The 24,924-nt window shown below is 43.4% G+C and overlaps 2 protein-coding genes and 1 pseudogene across 2 annotated transcripts in view; 1 reads left to right on the plus strand and 2 right to left on the minus strand.

Moving 5' to 3' along the window:
* Positions 1–24,924, minus strand: part of LOC126095771 (synapsin) — an 859,815-nt gene that overhangs the window by 447,601 nt on the left and 387,290 nt on the right. The gene's annotated exons all lie outside the window — the stretch shown is intronic.
* Positions 1–24,924, plus strand: part of LOC126095772 (metalloproteinase inhibitor 3) — a 362,787-nt gene that overhangs the window by 231,733 nt on the left and 106,130 nt on the right. The window lies entirely within an intron of this gene.
* On the minus strand, positions 10,562–10,680 carry LOC126095867 (5S ribosomal RNA; annotated as a pseudogene).

A 24,924-nucleotide genomic window follows, 5' to 3' on the forward strand; every position in this document is an offset into this window, starting at 1 on the left:
GACTGTACTTCATGTTGTTGTTGTTGTTGTTGTTCTTGTGGTGGTGATGTGATCTTCTGTCTGGAGACTTTTGGTATAGCTCTCCTCACTATCCCGTGCAAGCCTCTTCGTCTTCGAATAACTTCTGGACGCGACGTCCACCTGAACTTGCTTTCTATACTCATCCCATTGCCTCCTTCTAAAATACACTACTGGCCATTAAAATTGCTACACCATGAAGATTACGAGTTACAGACGCGAAATTTTACCGACAGGAAGAAGATGCTGTGATATGCAAATGATTAGCTTTTCAGAGCATTCACACAAGGTTGGTGCCGGTGGCGACACCTGCAACGTGCTGACTTGAGGAAAGTTTCCAACCGATTTCTCATACACAAACAGCAGTTGACCGCCGTTGCCTGGTGAAATGTTGTTGTGATGCCTCGTGTAAGGAGGAGAAATGCGTATCATCAGGTTTCCGACTTTTATAAAGGTCGGATTGTAGCCTATCGCGATTGCGGTTTATCGTATCGCGGCATTGCTGCTCGCGTTGGTCGAGATTCAATGACTCTTAGCAGAATATGGAATCGGTGGGTTCAGGAGAGTCATTCGGAACGCCCTGCTGGATCCCAACGGCCTCGTATCACTAGCAGTCGAGATGACAGGCATCTGATCCGCATAGCTGTAACGGATCGTGCAGCCACGTCTCGATCTGTGAGTCAAAATATAGGGACGTTTGCAAGACAACAACCATCTGCACGAACAGTTTGACGACGTTTGCAGCAGCATGGACTGTCAGCTCGGAGACCATGGCTGCGGTTACCCTTGACACAGCATCACAGACAGCAGCGCCTGCGATGGTGTACTCAACGACGAACCTGGGTGCACGAATGGCAAAACGTCATTTTTTCAGATGAATCCAGGTTCTGTTTGCAGCATCATGATGGTCGCATCCTTGTTTGGCGACATCGCGGTGAACCCCCATTGGAAGCGTGTATTTGTCATCGCCATACTGGCGTATCACCTGGCGTGATGGTATGGGGTGCCATCGGTTACACGTCTCGGTCACCTCTTGTTCGCATTGACGGCACTTTGAACAGTGAACGTTACGTTTCAGATGCGTTACGACCCGTGGCTGTACCGTTCATTCGATCCCTGCGAAACCCTACATTTCAGCAGGATAATGCATGACCGCCATGTTGCAGGTCCTGTACGGGCCTTTCTAGATACAGGAAATGTTCCATTGCTGCCCTGGCCAGCACGTTCTCCAGATTTCTCACCAACCGAAAACGACTGGTCAATGGTGGCCAAGCAACTTGCTCGTCACAATACGCCAGTCACTACTCTTGATGAATGTGGTATCGTGTTGAAGCTGCATGGGCAGCTGTACCTGTACACGCTATCCAAGCTCTGTTTGACTCAATGCCGAGGCGTATCAAGGCCGTTATTACGGCCAGAGGTGGTTGTCCTGGGTGCTGATTTTTCAGGATCTATGCAGCCAAATTTTCACATGTCAGTTCTAGTATAATATATTTGTCCCATGAATATCCGTTTATCATCTGCGTTTCTTCTTGGTACAGCAATTTTAATGGCCAGTAGTGCATGTACGCTTCACACTTCTGCACATTACCAAATTAAAGATTCCTTGTAATTGTGTGCCTTGGTTCAAATGGCTCTGAGCACTATGGGAACTAACATCTGAGGTCATCAGTCCCTTAGAACTTAGAACTACTAAAAGGTAACTAACCTGTGGACATTACACACATCCATGCCCGCGGCAGGATTCGAACGTGCGACCGTAACAGTCGCGCGGTTCCGGACTGAAGCGCCTAGAACCGCTCGGCCGTCGCGGCCGGCAAAATGTGTGCCATAAATTTCTTTTTCCGCAATTCGATTCTGTTATGATCTGAGTCGGCAGCTGCTATTTTCCGAAGAGACAAGTGTTATAACCTCGTTGCTAATTATGAATGGGTGAATGGTGGCCAAAGTATCTGCCGCCGTAGGAATCTGGACAGGTAAGCAAAAGATTAGTTGACACAAACGCACTTTAATTAAATATATTGCCATTTTTCAGTGGAGAAATAACGCAGTCAACTGGTTGCAAACAATTGTTTAATACATTTACCTAGGTTCAAAAATGGTTCAAATGGCTCTGAGCACTATGGGACTTAACATCTATGGTCATCAGTCCCCTAGAACTTAGAACTACTTAAACCTAACTAACCTAAGGACATCGCACACATCCATAACCGTAGCAGGATTCGAACCTGTGACCGTAGCGGTCGCGCGGTTCCAGACTGAAAGTAGCGTTCTGTTCACTTCTCTTAAGACCTGTTCATTAATTTTTCTATCTACCCAGCTTGCTTTCGTCATTGTTCTTCATATCCACATCTCCATTGCTTCCAGTCTCTTTTTCTCTGCCTTTCCCAGAGTCCGCGCTTCACATCCGTATGTTAAGACACTCCTGACAAAAGTTTTGGCAAACTTTTTCCTACCGTCTAGGCTTATATGATTGTCTGTTAGTAAATTCCTTTTATTTTGGAAAGCTTGCTTTGCCAAGGCTATTATTCTCTTTATATCTGTGATACATTTATTGTCGTCAGTGATTGTGCTCCCCAAATAAATTTATTTACAAGCCATAAAGTTAAATTTAGAGATGGCAATAGTAAAAGTGTAGACCCGACATACTAAAAAAAATCATTTTGATGAAGACATCCTTAGAAGTGTCAAAACTTAGGTAAAAACAAGCTGGGTAGATAGAAAAATTAATGAACGGGTCTTAAGAGAAGTGAAGGAGAACAGCCGGTTGGCTGTGTTATTCCTCCATTCAAACTTTCATACGGTTGCTGAAAGACAGCCATGTTCAAAACTGTAAATATATTGCACTCAACTTGCGAGGAACTGCTACACTGTTGACAACTTAGGGGCAGACGCGCCTAGCTATAAGCACAGGCTCGACACGGGCGTGCGTCTTAAGTACGCTAAATGTTTGCTGGTAGAGATAACTATCAACGTTTCGGTGTAACGTCCGACATCAAATAGCGATATGGAAATGCCCTCGACCAGAAGACTGGTGCCCCTTTTTTTTTAACTGTTTGCTGAAGGCTTACCGCTGACCACGGTTTGTGCTCTGGAGTAGAAGGTGAGAGAAAATTTACACTTCATTTAACCCTTTCAGAGGTGAGTGGACTGGTGCCAAAGTGCTTCTGGAGGTCCTTTATTAGTGGTGATATTCAAAGCGCCGTTCGCGGAGCCCGCAGGAATCTTCGAGTCGACGGCTTCGGTACTATAGACAGGCTACGATACTACAAATTCAGTACCTATAAGTTAGTTATTCGATCTACCAACCAAATCTTCAGCTTTTTTCTATGGCACAAAATTTGGAAAGCTTTGATTCTCTTCTTGTATGAGCTGCTTATCAACTAAGTTTCATTTCCAAAAGAAGCTGCACCGCAGACAAATACTTTCATAAGAGACTTCGTAAGGCATAAATTTACATTAGGTATGAAGAAATTCCTCTTTCTCAAAAATGCTTTCCTTGTCATAGCCAGTCTACATTTTATATCCTCTCCGCTTTGGTCATCGCCGATTATTTCGCAGCTCAAATAGCAGTTCTCCTTTACTACTTCTAGTGCCTCATTTCGTGATCTAATTACTTCCCCATCACCTGATTGACTTTGTCTAAATTCCATCATCCTTGTTTTACTTGTATTGGTGTTCATTTCATACCTCTTTTCAAGCCATTCCATTCACCTGCTCTTCCAAATTCTTTCCTATCTCTGACAATTAAAGTGTCACAGGCAAACCTCAAAGTTTCTAATTTTTTTCAACCCGAGCTTTAATCCCCTTCCACAATTTTTCCTTGTTTTTCATTACTCCCACCTCAATGTACAGAATGGATAACGTCGGGGATTGGCGACAACTCTGTCTCACTCCCTTCTCAGTCACTGCCTTCGTTTCATTTCCTTCGACCATAGCACACTGTCGTCCGATGTATCGGATTCAAAGCATCAACATTCCGTGGATGTCGTAGAAAAAGTTGTTGATCTAAAATGTAGGTAGTAATTGGAAATCAACAACATTCACATTATAAATAAAAAGTATTAATCGAAATCGAAATAAGTTTAATTTTACTTCTGTTTATCGGTTTTGATTGTATAACACCCATTCCCAGACCAATTTCTAGTCCGTATGATGAATAACTGCGTGAAGCCGCTATGTTGTTAGCTATTGTTATCAGTCACCGACTACTTTTTTCTTATATTCTGTAGAGTCGTCTGGGAACACGTGCGTCAGGTATTCCTGTCTTTGAAAAGTGTTTTTGGCCGATTTTCCCTATTACTTCCAGCACTATACATTTCCTGATGGGACACACGACTAAAATTGCATCACTATTGCACATAAATAACGTAAAGAAACAATTACGTGCGATGGTTGTATAACATTTACCCCTGTGTTACATCACGAAATACGTATTGCTGCTGATGAAAGAGGGGATAGACCTGAGGGGAATACCTGACAAGTGTTCATGCAGACGACAATCACAAAGCAGAAAACCTTCAACAGCTGATGATGTTTTAATCTAGTGAAACGAAAAGTCTGTGTAAAACAAGTACACATTTATTGTTGTTGAATACATCCATTTAAATACCTTGAATAACTTTCCATGTCATTTGTAATGATAGGTATATCCAATCTAAGTAGACATGATATTTCCCGTGGTTCGAGTATCTGCCCATTATGACATACACGTAATTAGAGTAGTCGGCCTTTCTGATTGACTTCGCTGTTAGTTTCCGAACATGTCTCATCAGCCACAGTAATAGTAATTCAGGAACAAGTCGATTCTAAAAAAAGAAATGAAGATCACGTCGAAGGAAGGTGGAAGCGTCCACTGCCGTAGCTCCTGTCTGAAAAGCTATGGGGAATGAATAACGAATTACGGAATTAAGCGATTGATTAACACACGAAATATATAGAACATTCAAGACTTATCGGAATCGATGGTGAGGCGAGTACTAAAAAACTGTTGCCGAATGCTAGCTGATTATGCCAATTAGCAGTGAGAGGCCCTTTGCGGCGTTAAATTGCAGTCCGGAGCTCGCGCGGTTCTAATGAGTGTTCGTTAGTTGTGACTGCCATCTGGAATCGGGTTAATGAGTGAAGATATGCATGTTCCACTTTACGTGCATCGGGGCAGCGCTCGCTGCTAAATACAGCGGCATTCTGGGCGATTTTCGGGTCGTTAGTTGATGGGTCTGGACAGCGTTCACGAGAGCACCAAGATTACTCAACTTGTCCAACGATTCTCGTCTTTTACCAACGAATGTTTCACACACTCGGAGTGGCTTTTAGAATCGACATTGACCCACAAGAACGAAGACCCTTGCGGATTCTTTATCGCCAGTATTGTTGTGTGTGTGTGTAAATTCAAGGGACCAAACTGCTGAGGCCATCGATCCCTAGACTTACACACTACTTAAACTAACTTATGCTAAGAACAACACACACAGCCAGGCTCGAGGGAGGACTCGAACCTCCGGCGGGAGGGGCCGCTGAATCCGTGACCTGGCGCCTCAAACTGCGCAGTCACTCCGCACGGCAATTGTTAAGTCATGTCCTGCAAGGCCCAGTGCAAAATTTTAGGATGTCGCCTTCATGTACAGCTACGAGCTACGTAAGTATTCTAGAGGCGCTGCCTTTGTAGCACTTCAACTTTCACTTTGAATTTTGTCAGAAACACGTAACCCACAAAAAGATTTCAGAAATTTAAAGTACGGTGCCTAAACAAAAAAAAAAACCTTGATTAGAAGTTATGTTAGAGATGGCTTGTAGCACAAATATAACTCTCTTTGCATCAGAAAATTAAAGTCGTGTCCAGGTCACACATTTCACTGGTGACACCTGGGCAGATGATGGGCCAGACGTGTAACTGTGATGGAGTTTAGATAGCACAAGCCAGGTGCATCAACATGTCAACTCCGTAGCTGTGAAGGCAGTGGCCCATACAATAACCACCAAGAGTCTGTTGTTTCTCTGTACAGATTAAGTTGCTCCCGATGGAATCTGCTGCTGTACTCAACAGAACGGTGAAGACAGGAGCCGGTTGAATGTTTTTTCCTGTGTAGTTTCCCTTCTCTGCCGGAATACCACCTAAGGAGGACTGCGTTGGACGAGGAACAAGATTCTGCTGTTACAATTTTACTAGACTCGTGTGAAATTTCTAATTGCATATCATAATATGGGCCCAACAAAATAATGATATTGATTATATGTGCAAATGATAACTAGGACGTTAATATACAAGTTCAGTGTCGATAAAAAACCATGAATTGCCTTAAGACTCGTTACTGTAAATTAAGCTAATCTATCTTTCGGTACATGTGGGAACGGTTTAACTTCGCGTTTATAAGGGATCTCAATAAAAGTTCGGGTTACTGATTACACAGAATGGAAGTTTATTTGGAGTTGAAACGTAAGATCACCAGACTCGTTCACAGAAGAGGAGATCACAATGGTTGTGGCACGCAAAAACTCAACATTTACGGAAAATGTCCATTAATACAGATAATAAAACAATAACATGGCTTTGGGTAAGTTACTATAGGTTCAAATAATTGTTACCCGGTTATCCGTCTTAAGCATAAGACGGAGAAACCAGTATTAGATGTTTTTAACAGGGGCTAATGAAGATGGCCATGCAAACAATCATAATACAGGTTTAGGTGGCCTAGTGCGCGTGGCAGGTGTGAAATGGGTGGCGATTGAATAATGGGTAATAGAAATAATTCATACGTTCTCTCACACACAAACGTGATCGTGTACCAATGATTGTAAACCACTATTGATTAACCCTCTAGAGCATAGGCAGTGAGAAACCAGACATTTTAGCGATCAGATACTGTATCGGCAAAAGGGCATTAACGTCTAAATAAAAAATGAGAAATCTCTGTACTTGCTGGTAGCCCTTCTAATCGTACTTTTACATATTACAAGATGGATCATAGTGTAACCTGATAAGTGCAAAGTGGTCGATACGCGACATGGACTGGCCACCAAGCCTATGTTCAATATCGAAAAGAAACACTTGTACGAAATTTTCAATGAAAAGGTCTGGCGAAAAATATTAAAACTGGAGCGCTGAAGGCGCTAGTCCTTAAGCTTAATTAATGTTACCAAATGGAACGATCACATAGGACCAAGACCTAAGATAGTGGTAAACCTGCTCGAAATAACAAAAACTGCAGTAGAATAATCTCCGTAACTGTCATGTATAGATGCACAATATGAAATAGAACTTGAATAATCCTCAAGAGACTAGAACGAATGAGCGCTGGAAACGTATGGCAGTATGTCGTCATGAACGACTACGGCCTATGTTTCTCTCCGCAAGTAATGTTTAAATAGAAGCGACCAAAAATTTATTACCATGCAATATGCTATTAAATTACGCTTCTGACCGAAACAGCTTAAAGCCGGCCGTAGTGGCCTGCGGTTCTGGGCGCTACAGTCTGGAGCCGAGCGACCGCTACGGTCGCAGGTTCTAATCCTGCCTCAGGCATGGATGTATTTGATGTTCTTAGGTTAGTTAGGTTTAAGTAGTTCTAAGTTCTAGGGGACTGATGACCTTCTGTTGTGGCACTTCTGCGTGCTCGCGGGGGCCCTACACGATGTTAGGCAGGTGTACCAGTTTCCTAGGCTCTTCATTCTAGCTTTGCTTTCCGAATTACTTCCAGTCCCTCCTAATTTTAAAAGTGTTTATTCCAAGTCATTTCGAGTTGCCTTGTGAGAACTCTTCCATGGAACAACTTGTCCAACAATATCAGGAAATGCTCTGAATAGCTACTGAAAGTTGCGTGTATTTCAACCTGCTCAATGTATTCATGCCTAGGTCTCGTTCTACAATCTTAACCCACTACATTAATCCCCCTACATTAGCGGATTGACAGTTTCTTCATACCTCTGGATGTGTCATATCGACATATCCCTTCTTTCGGTCAGGTTGTGCCAAAAATTACTTTGTCCCCAGTTCGACTCAGTACCGTCTCATTAGTTATTCGATTTACCCAATTTTCAGCCTCTTTCTGTAATACCACATTTCAGAAGCTTCTATTTTGTTCTTGGTTCAAATGGCTCTGAGCACTATGGGACTTATCATCTGAGGTCATCAGTCCCCTAGAACTTAGAACTACTTAAACATAACTAACCTAAGGACATCACACACATCCATGCCCGAGGCAGGATTCGAACCTGCGACCGTAGCGGTCGCGCGGTTCCAGACTGAAGCGCCTAGAACCGCTCGGTCAAACCGGCCGGCTATTTTGTTCTTGTCTAAAGAGCTATCGCCACCTTTCACATCCATACAACGATATACACCAGACAAATACCCACAGAAAAGATTTCTTAACACTTAAATTCATAACTGGTGTTCTGGCCGGAGGCAGTTGGCTCCGCGCTCTTGTATGTGAAAGTGCTGAATAAACCTTCGTCAAGTGAAGTTAGTGTTCGTCATTCATCTAATTACGCCTTCTTCTATGTGTCAATATTGACACCAGTCCGCTCCTGATTGAATTGGAATTGTTATATTCTTCTAGATGTCTGAGGATATTTCCTCTGTCTCATATATCGTGTATACGATGTGGAATAATTTTCTGTTGATGTTTGAGAATATTTCCTCTGTATATCTTGAAAACCAGGTGGAATAATTTTCTCGTGGCTGGCTCTCCTAAGAATATCAGCAGTTCTGAAGAAATTCGTCTACTACAGGGGCGTTGTTTCGACTTACAACGAGAGGTGCCCATTGGTGAGATCGACTTTTTGGAACAAGGTTTACGATGATATGGGTTAAGAACCCAGGTATCACACACTGCAGCCGATCACCCTGTGGGCCTTCTTTGCGAGTATTTGACAAAAAAAGTTTCTGAATTTTGGGTGATGTTCAATAACATTAAAAAAGTCCATATATGTAGCCTCGTTGCGTGGTGTAGTGGACAGGACAATAGCTCCACAGGCAAGAGGTTGTGGTTCGAGTCTCATCATGTGCAAGTAAATGACAATATGAACTCTCTTCATTTGTGTCATCTTTCTTTTATATCATTCTTTTGTGAATATGAATTTAACTACATTCAATTATTTGAAAACTCCGATCACTGACTTAAAAAACAAAAGACCAAATAATGTATTTATATTGAGTGTGCAGTGGCGTGAAAAATGTATTTTTAATTACTAGGTGTGCATTTTTTGCGTGTTAATCGTCATAAGAACTTTTAAAACATAACCTAAATACCTACTGCACTATGGAAAAAATAACTCAGATGAAATTTTAAATGAAAGAAGTGTAACTAAATTCAAATAAAATGAGAAACAGATATAATGAACGCAATAATTTTGAACAAAGATTTCATGTGGAAAAATAGTTATAGGAAGAAAAATGAAACAAAGGAAAAAAGTTCATACGGTGATGAAAATAATGTGACAAAAGAAGGCAAGTAAAAAATTACATTTAAATCAATTACTGGAATAAGGCCTCGTCTTTTAACCCATTCACCTCTCAAAGCTACCAATTCGCTTTCTATTGTATTCCTTCCCCTTGCTACAGTCCAACGTTGCCTGATGCTCCCTCTGGACACTCAACAACTTCAGGCTCTTTCAATTTATCAAGATCCATCTCCTTAATTTTCTATCGTTTTAATTTCTTCAGTTTTAATCTGAAGTTCAAAATCTGGAACTGTGGTCACAGTGACACATTGGCTCCAGTATGAGGGGGGCATAGCTTGATTTTGCGTACCCTGCTCGTCAATGCTGCAAATCTGGCGCCGCCTAAAGGGAGGGCGCTAAGAGAATGACCTGTTAGGAGATCATCTCTTTCATGGCATTTGAGTCCATCTGATTTGAGTCTCCCAATTTCACACTTGTTTAGTACCATGCTGTGAGGTTTTGCTTTATAAAAAGTGATTTGAATTTTCTGAAATCAAACGGACGGAAAAAATGTGGAAGAAGCGAATGAAATACAAAGACATGAAATGATGAAACGATGTCAGTTAAATCCGTTCAAAATCGCAGACATTGCGATTTAACGAATACGTAGTGACAAATAAAACCAGGGTTCGGAAAAAGATCTCTTGCCTATAGGCGAATTATTGCATTTACGAATACTAGGGATTACTAAAAGGTTACTTCAATGACTCTGAACATCTGAGTCGGAACTGGAGGTGTGTTCGAATAGCTTAACTGTTAAGACGACTACTCGCCGCAACCAAGACTAAGAGTTTGACATTCGGTTTGTTACAAATTCACGTGCAAATATGACATTCCTGTTTTGGCGACATTTCATCGTTAGGACCCTTGTACACACCTACATTCTAAAAAACAAACAAACACCGTCCGAACAGGTCATGAAGGACCAACGGCATCGACCTGCCGCCGGGTCATCCTCAGTCCTTAGGCATCACCAGATGCGGACACGGAGGGGCATGTGGTCAGCACACCGCTCCCCAGCCGTTGTCAGTTTTTGTGATCTGTGTTGCTACTTCTCAGTCAAATAGTTCCTCAATTGACCTCACAAGGGCTGAGTGCATCCGCATGCCAACAGCACTAGGCAGACCTGGACGGTTACCCGCCCAAGTGCTGGCCAAGCCCGACAGCGCTTAACTTCGGTGATCTGACGGGAACCAATGTTGCCACTGCGGCAAGGCCGTTGGCACTGTAGCTGTTAAATCAACTGCGTGATAAGCACTTCTAAAGATTTCGGGCGAATTCTTTTAAAACGTTTCATTTCTCTGAACTGCAATTTTTGAGAAGTTGTGCTAACGCGATGTACTCAGCTTCTGTGTTAACAAATTAACAACACATTTTATTGTTATTATTATTAAACCATACACACATGTGTTACGTAAAAAATGGGGCTGACAGCCCTCCTGCTATACAGAACCCTATACCCGCGCTTCCCCAATATGAATCCAGAGTCCAGTACCTTAATACTGCACTACATCGCTAGGAGGTACAGAAGTTGGAGGGCAAAATCGCACAAATTGCATAATTATCTCTAGAATGAAACTCTGACTCTGCATCGAAGTGCGAGCTGTTGTGAAACTTAGTGGCAAATTAAAAACGTGTGCTGAAAAATGCTTCGAATCCGACCAAATGAGCTATGGAGGCAGGGACCACGACGCCCCCTTAAACCTTTGAAGTTTACAGCTTGGAAGTTTAAGGTTACAAAGTTACCTTAATCATTTTTTATAAAAGCAGTTGAACTCAAATGATTTCCGTCTACTCACAGTTAGCCTTCACACCGATGATATTGCAACGCTTTTCCGTTTAGCAGACTCCTCCGACATCAACAGAACAAGAACAACTCCAGACTTGAACCACATGCTCGGACGTCCATTAGAGACCGTGGGTAGGTGTACTGTTCCACTCAGGTGCTTGTGTGTTGAGACAATTAGTGGAGCTGCACAGGGCTTTCATATAAATAAAACCGAACGTCAGAGCTCTGGGTCCTATTTGCTCGAAAATTTACACGTCTGCCGTTTCATAGCGTTCTTTTTCAATGTGCAGGACTACAAGCAGAAATTACCATTTTTTGAGTTATCTCTGCTTTTTATGCTGTTCTTTGATAGACGATATATGCATTTTTTGCTATTTGTGTGTGAATAATAGTATGTAAATACACGTAGAATAAAAGACAGAAAAGAAGATTGGAACTACACGCCCCGACGATGACATGGTCATTAGAGACGGAGCACAAGATAGGATTGGACAGCGATAACGAAGGAACCTTTCTGGCATTCGCCTTAATAAATGAAGGAAACCATACAAGATGGAAAACGACAACCTGATAAGAAGGTCAGAGCAGGAAGGGGACGTCGAATCCAGCAAAATTCTGTGGAGAACCACAAATCGGAAATCACAAAATGACGGCCAATCAGTCATCAGAGCGCATAAACTTGTGCATTTAAACGAATTTGCTCCAGATAATATCTGTCACGCTAAAAGGGTGCAATTGATAACTAAAGTAACTGAAGATCATGTTTTCAGATGAACAGTGAAAGATGCGCACGCTTTAAATTCCTATCGATTGGCTGGTTGCTTTAGACGAATCTTTCCATGATTTACTGTGAACAAAGCTTGACTATTACATCAAATACGCTACAAGTGCCATAGTGACATTAATTTCTAAAGTCTATAAGCTCTATTACACGTATGACACTGTTAAAACATAGTCGGCATTCGCTATTGTAAGGTGTAATGCTGTTAACAAAAAATGCCATTTGTTTTAATTTTTGTTGATGTACAGTGAGCATGAATCTAAATCTATTCTAACGAGTACAACTGAGAGAAGTGACGCAGGGTTAGCACATTGGATCCGCATTCGGGAGAACGACAGTTCAAACCAGTGTCGGCCCATCTTGATTTAGTGTGATTTTCCTAAGTCGCTCCAGGCGAATGCCGGGCACCTTTGAAAGCGCACGGCCGACTTCCTTTCGTATCCTTCCTTAATCCGATGGACCTATGATCTCGCTGTTGCGTCCCCTCACCCAAATCGACCAACCAACAAGTGCAGTAGATCAGAAAGCATGAAAAAGGAAACAGAAATTAAATTTTCTCCCCTCCTTGTTTTCTCAGATCACAAATTTTATAGCAAACGCCAGAAATTGATGCCTTTAGCATACCTACAGACGGCATCGTCGCATAAGTGATTAGCGCGCCCTCTCGGAAAGCTGTGAATGATCGTCGCGGTCTCAAGAATTCATTCGATAAGCTCTTCAGGCCTGTTGACTGGTTTGTGATAGTTGCTGTCTGTCATTAAATCTCACACAAAAACGCACGGTGGTGTTAAAACTGACGGTCAGTGAGGTAGTGGAGCACAAAAAGCACAGCAGAACACAGCAACAGGATAGTCGGACGGAGCCGCACTGCCAGACACATACAAACACGTCCGCTTACCAGGCGAACTTCTGCGCGATCGTCTCTGATTGGTGTCGTTTTATGACCGCAAATGAAAAGACGCATTTCCGACCAATGGTTATGTGGAAAATTTTCTTCGTTTCGAGTTCTTCTATCGAGCTAGGATCTTGTTAACAAGTTGTTTTTCTGCACCATCTGGAACACCTTAATCTTAAAAACCAGATATTCGAAGAAACAATCTATATACTGTATTTATGAGCTGTATGGCGGCTCCTGGCAGCGGTGGAACGCCACGCGTGCGCACTGCCTGCTGCAGACGCCAAAGCTGACTCAGTGTTTACCGCAGCGAGCAGCAAGCGCTCCCAGACGTCCGCCCTCCGAGTGTAGTAGCTCCCTCCCAGCTCCTGAGACAGATCACAACTCTGTACTTACGTTAGCTATACATTCGAGATACGAGCGGAGTCTGAATAAACACTGCTTCTCGGATGTTACTTTACGAGCAAATTCTCTGTCGCTACATCCTTGCAAGTTTCTTTTTTGTACACGTAGCGACAACTTGTCTCCGAAACAACAACGTTAACTTCCGGATATTTGTCACGTAATTTAGTCAATTTTCGACTGTGTAAGGCCGTATGGAACAGGGCAAAACGGTAATGACCTTCATATTCTCCAAGTATATTTATACAGATTGAAGCAGAACTCCAATAAAACTTCGAAAGGTTATTCGGAGAGAACTTCTAAGCGCTTTGGCATAAGGGGCCCACGGTCTCCGGCAGCTCGTTACAAAGTTATTGCATTTTGCGTGCTTTTTGCCCCAATGAGCTTTGTATGTGTATTGCACTAAAAATAGTACACAACAGTGCAAATGTTGACAGTAAAAAAATGGTTCAAATGGCCCTGAGCACTATGGGACTCAACTGCTGAGGTCATAAGTCCCCTAGAATTTAGAACTACTTAAACCTAACTAACCTAACGACATGACACACATCCATGCCCGAAGCAGGATTCGAACCTGCGACCGTAGCGGTCACGCGGCTCCAGACTGTAGCGCCAAGAACCGCACGGCCACTCCGGCCGGCCTGTTGACCGTATTTGTTATGTGTTTCGTTTCCTTTCGCTCGTGGTACCTGCATTTAACAACAGTAATACCCTCCTTACCTCATTGCTCTCAAGTTGGCATTCAATGCTCCTCGGTTCTGCCGACTGTTTTGTTTTCCGGCAGTATTTCTTGTGCGTTAACAGTGATACACAGCAGATTGGGTAGGTTTACCGATGAAGAGTTGGCGCATGTACGCTTCGTGTATGGGCTCACTGAATACAGTGGCAGAGCTGGTCTGTTCCCGCACAGACGGCAACCACATCGCACTTCTGCTTATTGGAATTGCTGCGTTACTCTTTGCTTGTGTGTACGTTTTGGTGACAGCGTATTACAGGTTTCTTTCACTGTAGCGAAAATATGAGGGTGAGTCAAATGAAAACCTTAAATTTGTAATAAAAAATCGAAATTTCGCGCCGTTATCCTGTAAGCTGGTAAGCGTGCTACAAGCAGCGTGCAGAATGGCCTGTATGTGGCAGCATAGTGCAGATGCACACATACCGTTGCAGTATCAGTAGAAACATGGCCGCCCCACTTGCGACTTGCACCAGGGAAGAACAGCGTTCTGTTATTCGGTTTCTGCGTAGTGAAGGTGTGAAACCTATTGAAATTCATCGACGAATGAAGGTTCAGTACGTTGACGCATGCTCGTCACAGCAGCAAGTCTGCGAATGGAGTAGGAAGTTCGCGAATGGTGTGACTTCAGTGGAATATGCTCCTCGTACAGGTCAGGCACAACGAGTTGTGACTCCACAGAACATTGCAGCAGTTGAAACCATAGTGAAGGAAAACCGGCGAGTGACACTAAATGAGATTGCAGCATGTTTACAGATTATTCATGGTTCAGCACACCACATTGTGCATGATGTGCTCCAGTTTCACAAAGTGTCTGCGAGATGGGTACCACGGCAGCTGACTCCTGAAATTAGAGAACGACGTGTTGATGCTTGTGAAGAACTTGTTCGGCGCTTTGAACGAGAAGGTGATGGCTTCCTTGCAAGAAACGTTACTGGGGACGAAACCTGGGTTCACTTCCACCAACCGGAGACGAAAAGAGCGAGCAAGGAATGGCGCCATTCCTCATCACCAAAACCAAAGAAGTTTCGAACAGAACCATCAGCAGGAAAGGTTATGCTGACTCTCTTTTGGGACGAAAAAGGCGTCATTGTTTAGCATTACATGCCTAGAGGGACCACTGTCACCAGTGCATCATACACAGATCTCCTAAAAAAACATCAGCGGCCTGCAATCAAATCAAAGCGACGTGGATTGCTGTCAGCAGGTGTCCTTTTGCAACATGACAATGCAAGGCCCCACACTGCCCGTACAACAGTTGCAACAATCACGGACCTGCGTTTTGAGTGTCTTCCTCATCCACCATACCCACCAGACCTTGCCCCAAGTGATTTCCACATGTTTGGACCACTCAAAGTCGCAATGGGAAGAAAGAAGTTCCGTTCCGATGTACGCCACGCAGTGCATGAGTGGTTGCACGGACTACCAAAAGAATTTTTTTCTAAAGGAATTTATGCACTTTGTAAACGCTGGAGGACTTGCATTGAGCATGGGAGAGATTATGTTGAAAAGTGATACAGCTTTGCACCACTTCTGCACAATTAATAATATTTTAAAAAAATTAAGGTTTTCATTTGACTCACTCTCGTATCTTCACAGAAAAAGAGGAATTCGGGTAACAAACCGATTGAGACAAAATTACATTATTACTCCGTGACGAGTCACCGAAGACCACGGGTCTCTTATATCATAATATTCAGGAAGTATCGCAGAACAACGTTTGAGAGTTTTGCGGTGCAGTTCTGGTCCACACTGTAGAGAACAAGAGACAGAAACGAGACGCGGACCTGCCAGTATAAAAGAGGTTGAGGACTATTGCATTGTTAGTAGGTGCAGTAACAGCAGAAATCGGCTGGTTAGCATTGCTCACTGACTTCGAAAGTCGCTTAGTCACTGGATGTCACTTGACTAACAAATCTATGAGGGACATTTTAAGACTTCTAAAGCTGCCCAGTTCTGCTGTGTAAATGCGAAGGAGCAACCACAGGTAAACCAAAACTATGCAAAACATCCTGCACTGATGCTTAGGGACCGCCGAGCATTTCGGAGGGTAGTCGTAAAAAATAGCATGAAATCAGCGGAAGAAATTGCTCATGTCTTCTTAAGTGCTACCAGCAGCACAACGACTGTGCGTGCAGTTAAAAAAGAATGCGATACGATGATAGAGCAGCTACACATGTTTTGTCGTCAATGCTGACTGGAAACGAGTGATCTGAAGTGGTGAATCACGCTCTACTCTGTGGCAATCCGGTGGAGGTGTTCGGGTTTAGCGAATGCGTGGATAACGTTACCTGAACATCATGTTTAGTGCCAACAGGGAGCTATGGAGGAAGAGGTGTTACGATATGGGTGTAGTTTCGAGGTCAGGGTGTGACCTCCTTATTGTGCTTAAGAAAACTCTAAATGGGGGAGGATACGAGCGCATTTGAAAGCGTTGTGTACTGCTTACATTAGTGGAACATAATGGAGCCGATTGTTGACTGTATCAGCATGACGCCGCATCCTGTCACAGAGCAGCATCTATGGACAATCGTTTGTGGCCTGCCGGGAGTCCCGACCTGAAACCAGGGATGAGTTAGAGTTTCGCTCCAAACCCCTGCGTCCAACATCACTACCTTCTCTGGCTTCGGCTGTTGAGAAAGAATTCCACCGCAAACATTAATAAACGTCACTGAAAGTGTCCCTAGCAGAGTTCAAGCAATCATAAAGGCGAAGGGAGAACGCACCACATATTAATCTCCACTAAGCTACCTAGATACCTTTGATCAGATAGTGCATTTATTATAACTGTCGTGTAAAGCGCATGTCTATATCGCAATTTTGCTACATCGTCCTGTGTGCACAGTTTTTTAAAACTGGAAGTATCGACATATTTGTTTTACACAACCTTATGAAATACGCCGAAGAGCCAAAGAAACTTGTACACCTGCCTAATATCGTGTAGGCCCCCGCGAGCCAGCAGAAGTGCGGAATCACAACGTGGCATGGACTCCACTAATGTCTGAAGTAGTGCTGGAGGGAATTCAGACATGAATCCTGCAGGGCTGTCCATAAATCCGTTAACAGTACGAGGGGGTGGAGATCTTTTCTGAAAAGCACGTTGCAAGGCATCACTGATATGCTCAATAACGTTCATGTCTGAGGAGTTTGGTGGCCAGAGGAAATGTTTAAACTCAGAAGAGCCACTCTGTAGCAATTCTGGACGTGTAGGGTGTCGCATTGTCCTGCTGCTATTGCCCAAGTCCGTCGGAATGCAAAAAAAAAAAAAAAAAAAAAAAAAAAAAAAAAAAAAAAAAAAAAAAAAATTTGTTCAAATGGCTCTGAGAACTATGGGACTTAACATCTGAGGTCAAGTCCCCTACAACTTAGAACTACTTAAACCTAACTAACCTAAGGACATCACACACGTCCATGCCCGAAGCATGATTCGAACCTGCGACCGTAGCGGTCACGCGGTTCCAGACTGAAGCGCCTAGAACCGCTCGGCCACAGTGGCCGGCTCCGTCGGAATGCACAATTGGCATGAATGGATGCAGGTGATCAGACAGGATGCTTACGTACGTATCACCTTTCAGAGTCGTATCTAGACTTATCAGAGGTCCCATATCACTACAGCTGCACATGCCCCACACCACTACAGAGCCTCCACGAGCATGGACAGTCCCCTGCCGACATGCAGGGTCCATGGGTTCATGAGGTTGTCTCCATACCCGTACACGTCCATCCGCTCGATACACTTTGACACAAGACTTGTCCGACACCCAGGCGACGCGTAAAGCTTTGTGTCGTGCAGTCACCAAGGGTACACAAGTGGGCCTTCGGCTCCGAAACCCATATCGATGATGTTTCGTTGAATGTTTCCACGCTGACACTTGTCGATGGCCCAACATAGAAATCTGCAGCAATCTGCGGAATCGTTGCACTTCTGTCACGTTGAACGATCCTCTTCAGTCGTCGTTGGTTCCGTTCTTGCAGGATCTTTTCCCGGCCACAGCGATGTCAGAGATTTGATGTTTTACCGGTTTCCTGATATTCACGGTACACGGAAAAAATCCCCACTTCATCGCTGCCTCGGAGATGCTGTGTCGCATCGCTCGTGCGCTGACTATAACAGCACGTTCAAATTCACTTGAATGTTGATAACCTGCCATTGTAGCAGCAGTAACTGATCTAACAACTGCGCCAGACGCTTGTCGTCTTATATAGGCGTTGTCGACCGCAGCGCCGTATGCGGAATGTTTACATATGTCTGTGTTTGAATACGCATGCCTATATTAGCATCTTTGGCACTTCAGTGTATGTAATTCTTAGACTGTACACCAATTTTTCCGAAACCAACCCGCCCGCTCATGGGCGATGGAAACAACAACAAAAAAGGCAGTCAGTCGCTGTTTTGCCTTGACAACGGTTGGAAAGTTTTTAGTTGGAAGAGGGAATAGTGATGTCCGAGATATATTCCAGAAAACTACTGAAACATTCTATACGCCGGGAATCCCAAAGGGAGTTGGCTGTTTGAGTGAGTGGCAGCAGAGCAGGTGGCTGTAGCACGTGCTTGTATTTTGTTATGCTTGGCAGGCGACCGCCGCGCCGGTGGCGAGGAGTGGAGGAGCCGAGCGTGCGACCAGCCTCTGCGGCTGTTTGTGTTTGGTGGGTGGGCGGACGCCTGTTTGTGCTGCTCTGGCCGGGCCGTGCCCACGTGGGAACCCGCTCGCCTACTCCAGCCGCATAGGTGCGCCGCCGCCACCGGAACGTCTCCAGAACCCGTTCCAGGCTCGCGCAGAGACCACAAAAAAAAGTCCCCAAATTGGCCTAATCTTCATCGCGTTACTGCCGAACTACGCTGTGCCGCATTCAGCACAGTAGCAGGCAATTGACCTAAGATCTGTTAGTGAGTACGAGATGTTTTCAAAAAGCAACGAGACTTTTGTAATTTCGCGTGTTGTATTATTTCGACTCGTGCTATATTTTCGTTATTGTGTTGGTAAGCATGTCTGAAAAGTAACCGTACTGTGTTTGCCACATCGGGGAAAAAGTTTGCACGTAATTATGAAAAAATTGATAGCTTTCACACCACGATAATGCAGCTACTCACACTTCATAGCATATTCTTGAACTTTCGGTAAAAAATACTACAATTGCGATATCGTTCAAAGATTGCGGCGCTACACCAAAGTCGGCATCGATACTACAGACATTAGCAAGGTCTCGCTGCAGTCCACAACGATGATTGGGAGATGCCCAGAGGTCAGTTGTAAATGTTGAACATTGTACTTCAAGAGAACAGTTTGTGAATTAGTGCATCAAGTGATGCTTTATTAGCCAACAACAGTTGTAAATAACCAAGCAGGCCTTTGGCGAAGGGTCATATGAGGCTAAGTAAATCTTTTTATCATTCATGTAACGAAGTGGACCAGTGATTCATATGTTGAAGTTCCATTGAGTCTAGGGATAAAAATAATGATGACTGAGCCCTCATATTCGTGAGATATGATCCCATGTAACGTTCTTCTGTTTCAAAAACTAAAAAAAACCTTAAAGGGCCGATACTTTACTGGGATAGATGAGATTATGACCGCCTTGCTATGAGAGCTAGAAGTTATCCCAAGGAGAATTACAGAAGTGTTTCAGGGATTGGAAAAAGCGCTTGCGTAAGTGTACGATATCTAATGGGCACTATGAGGCGAGAACATGAATGATGTCGAATATATAAAATTACTTCAAAAATTCAAAAATTAGCTTTAACATTTGAACATTAACCTTATTTCATAGTATATATGGAGGGAAAGTGGCAGCAGCTTGAATATATATATATATATATATATATATATATATATATATATGTGTGTGTGTGTGTGTGTGTGTGGCGGTGGTATTGAGTAATAAGGGGGGTGGGGAGAGAGAGATCATAGGAGGAGAGAGAAATCATCAGTTCTTGGACTGGTCTGATGCGGACCGCGAAGGCTACTCCTCCAGCGCCAAGCTCTTCAAATCAGATTAGCACTTGCACACAACGTCCTGACTTAATTAATGGATATACTACAGTCTCTGTCTTCCCCTACAGTTTTCAACTTCTACATCTCCCTCTCACTGTGTGTTATCGTTTTATTTGTATTATAATGAAAGTATCTGCGCAACAGTGCAGATATCGATTGTGTGCACTGTGTTTCTTGTTATGAACCAAACTTGTCCCGTTCACTCACGGTACATCTTCTTGCCATCATCATATGCCTATTTCACTTTTCTCCCTCAAACTTGAATTCAGTTTCGCTCGGTTCTGTGTAGGGTTTGTTTCTTCGGCATCGGCAGTTGTACATTAACAGTGACAAGACAGCAGTATGGATGGACTTATTGATGAAGAGTTAGTCTACGTGTAGCTCGTGCATTCGTTTACTGAATGCAATGGAAGACAGAACTGTTAAATATGTACATAAGAGGCTGCAAGAACCAGATCCTTCCGTATTAGAATGTTCACGTATTACAAGCCTTTACACTGTTGTGAAGCTATTTTTACAGAAACAAAGGTAGCTATGATAACAAAGAGTGTCGATGGACTGGGTACATCCTTAGCGAGACGAGATTACAGTTCACAAATGTTATTTGCCTTTCAACCAACGAATGGAGAGCAGAATTAAATGATTATCAAAATACGGAATGTTTCGCTTACTGTGCCAACGATGTGGCTGGCAATGAGGTGGGAACCAATACCGGGAAAGCGGGTCCGATCGCCGTTTGCGTTATGGCACGTTCCTAAAAACTTCGGTAGGTGGCATATCGGTTTCAGCCAGTAAAAGCTAAACGAGTTAGGAGGAAGTACAATTAAATCATTGTGCCATTAAGCACTTAAGCAACCTCTGCTGTAATTGTTTGGATATATCAGTTTAAACATCGCGCAAAGTCAAGGGCATACTTAGAAAAGCAGTATCGTCCTGAAACCAACCTTTGGATTGACGACATCCTTATTCTATTATGGGTCCGGCATTACTTAACGAGACTGCAGATTGAGCAATAAATATTAAAATTATGGTGCATCCACAAGTTGCATACAAGTTCCATTTATTGACAAGTTTGAAACTTCCTGGCAGATTAAAACTGTGTGCCCGACCGAGACTCGAACTCGGGACCTTTGCCTTTCGCGGGCAAGTGCTCTACCATCTGAGCTACCGAAGCACGACTCACGCCCTGTACTCACAGCTTTACTTCTGCCAGTACCTCGTCTCCTACCTTCCAAACTTTACAGAAGCTCTCCTTCGAACCTAGCAGAACTAGCACTCCTGAAAGAAAGGATATTGCGGAGACATGGCTTAGCCACAGCCTGGGGGATGTTTCCAGAAAGAGATTTTCACTCTGCAGTGGAGTGTGCGCTGATATGAAACTAGTAGTGAAAATCTCATTCTATCGACAAGTTTCTCTCGTGAGACGCAAGCATCTTCAGAAAGTAAGTACCCAACGGCCACGCGTTAAGTAAAATCTGACTGGGTACAGCTCCCACCTCATCATGTATGACGATGGATCTGTAAACAGAGAGATACATGTTACACGTAGCCGTTGGCAACTAAATTTCTGAAGATTCTCACGTCTGACGAGTAAAACACGCCAATAAAGGATTTGTGGCTGCTCCATAATTTTATTTCTAACGGTCGCTGTTTCTCCTGCAGGTGACGCCTGCACTCGCCAACGTAGCAGTAAATATATTTCATTATTATATACGGATAGTACGCAATTTTAATCTTGCTTAATTTGTTTTTTGGCTGTCTGTAATAGTTGCTGTACAGAAAATTCTGTTCTTAGCTGATAGGCTTCTGCAAAAATGTGTGTGAAATCTTATGGGACTTAACTGCTAAGGCCATCAGTCCCTAAGCTTACACACTACTTAACCTAAATTATCCTAAGGACAAACACACACACCCATGCCCGAAGGAGGACTCGAACCTCCGCCGGGACCAGCCGCTCAGTCCATGACTGCAGCGCCTTAGACCGCTCGGCTAATCCCGCGAGGCTATAGCCTTCTTCGCTCGAAGATACTAAGAAGAACGCCATCTGTAGAGAGAAAGCATCCGGTTAGAATAAATTCATTGATGCTCATTTGTTCCGTAGAGTTCAGTAATTTAAAAAGTTCTCCTAATATTGCTTTCCCTACATTAAGTCACTTCGTGTAGCGGTTTCTCCAGTTTTGCATCTACAAACTCGAATTAAAATTCCACATTTCATTTGATATGTGGAAACCTGAGTTTCTGTCTATTAAGTGCAGCGAGCCTAGAATTACTTGAGATGGCTTCAGTAGATTTGTTGAAATCTGTAATTCCAATGAAAAAACTGATAATTCGTTCTCACGTCTTCCGTCTGTCACATCGTTTATAACATTGTTCATTGTGCTGTACCAACTTCTAACGCCAGTTCCTTTTTTCCCTTGATTAATATATACTTTTTTACAATCTAGACGACTGGTGGGATTCAGTGTACTTGCTTTTTGTTTTTAGTGGCGAGGATAAGGCGTACATACTTTTAACACAGAAAGAAATTGTTCTTTGTTGTGAATTACTTGGGATTTAGTAGCATGAACGTTCTTAGCGGTTTTACGGCTCTCCACTGCGTTAGGAAGTCCAAGAACAATACCGCAATCCAATAATTTCTACTATGAAATAATATCGACATTCTGATTCGAAAGAAACAGGATTAGGTGCACGTAGGCAGTTTTGTGAAATATAGTTTGAATAATACATCGGTTTGGTGTGAGATTAATTTAATTTATTGTACTCTACATGTATTTTAGAGACACGAGTTGTATTTGGAATGTTACACATAGTAGGAGACGTTACTACGAAGTAGCAGTTATTGCAGATGGCTAGTTTGGATCTGATGGTTGATTGAAGATTTTGTCCTATCTGCATTATCAGGGAGTTACACGATGATTGGTACCAGGAGAAAGTCCGCAGGAGTACGTACAGTACTTGCGGTACTCGCAGGAAATGTTTTCAAACATTGATACAATAATACAATGAAGATACACACTTCCAGGTGCGTGACTACTCGGCAAGTGCCCCCCTCATTGTGAGAGAGACTCCACCTTCACATCTAATGACGTGTCGCGGTGCACCTGCTTGGAGTCTATATTACCCTTCTTTCCTCATTGTAACCATAGCGAAGCTTTCAGAATAACCCGATTGTTTGTCCCCCTCAGGATATTTACATTTTACTACGGGCACGTTGTACCGCTGCGGGCGCAATAAAATATTCATCGTACTCTCGCCATTTGCATGTAATTTGGATTCAAATGCTCGGTTTATAGATGTCGGCAGATGCTCGCCGCATTTTTATACCTAGATTAATGACAGTGCACAGAACGCGAGTGGTCTGCTATGAGTTACGACGAACGCATGGGGACGCAAGGAAGCCCAAGAGAACAGTCCGCAAAATACACAGGTTCTCAAACATGCGACGTACATACGAGCGTCGCGTAATTTTAATGAAATACGCTGCGCAAAATAATTAAAGGATCACTTTTTGAAAATCCACAGCTGTCTCCCATTCTGAGGCATAGGTTTGAAATTTGGCTCAAAGCTTCCTCTGTAATGTAAAGCGTGGCCCCCTGCGACGTTACCTCGCGTTCGGCGACGTATCGGGCAGCACATGCGAAAAAAGGTCACAGCTTAAAAGTTCATGTGGATTGTACATCTACATCTACATGGTTACTCTGCAATTCACACTTGAGTACCTGGCAGAGGGTTCATCGAGCCATTTCCATACTACTTCTCTACCATTCCATTCTCGAATGGCGCGTGGGGAAATGGAACACCTAAATCTTTCCGTTCGAGCTCTGATTTCTCATATTTTATTATGATGATCATTTCTCCCTACGTAGGTGGGTATCAACAAAATATTTTCACATTCGGAAGACTGAGTTGGTGATTGAAATTTCGTAAATAGATCTCAAAATGGTTCAAATGGCTCTGAGCATTATGGGACTGAGGTCATCAGTCTCCCAGAACTTAGAACTACTTAAACCTAACTAACCTAAGGACATCACACACATTCATGCCCGAGGCAGGATTCGAACCTGCGACCGTAGCAGCAGCGCGGTTCCGGACTCAAGCGTCTAGAACCGCTTGGCCACAGCGGCTGGCCGTAAAAAGAAAACAGCCGTTGTTTCAGTGACTGCCGTCCCAACTCGCGTATCATATCTGTGACACTCTTACCTCTACTGCGCGATAACACGAAACGAGCTGCCCTTCTTTGCACTTTTTCGATGTCCTCCGTCAATCCTACCTGGTAAGGATCCCACACTGCCCAGCAATATTCCAGCACCGTGCGGGAATAGCCGAGCGGTCTGCGGCGCTGTTGTCATGGACTATGCGGCTGGTACCGGCGGAGGTTCGAGTCTTCACCCGGGCATGGGTGTGTGTGTGTGTATGTCCCTAGGAGAATTTAGGTTAAGTAATGTGTAAGCTTAGGGACTGATGACCTTAGCAGTTAAGTCCTATAAGATTTCACATACACAACATTCCAGCAGAAGACGGGCAAGTGTAATGTAGGCTGTCTCTTTAGTGGGTTTGTAGCATCTTCTAAGTGTTCTGCTAACAGAACGCAGTCTTTGTTTCGCCTTCCCCACAATATTATCTATGTGGTCTTTCCAATTTAAGTTGCTCGTAATTGTAATTCCTAAGTATTTATTCGAATTGACAGCCCTTAGATTTGTGCGCTTTATCGTATAATCTTTTAGTACCCATGTCGGTGATCTTTCACTTTTCTTTGTTTAGTGCCAATTGCCACTACTCGCACCATACAGAAATTCTCTCTAGATCATTTTGTAATTGCAATTGATCGTCTGATGATTTTACTAGACGGTAAATTACAGCATCATCTGCAAACAA

This window comes from Schistocerca cancellata, chromosome 8, assembly GCF_023864275.1.
Source record: "Schistocerca cancellata isolate TAMUIC-IGC-003103 chromosome 8, iqSchCanc2.1, whole genome shotgun sequence".
In the NCBI taxonomy this organism is placed as follows: Eukaryota; Metazoa; Arthropoda; class Insecta; order Orthoptera; family Acrididae; genus Schistocerca; species Schistocerca cancellata.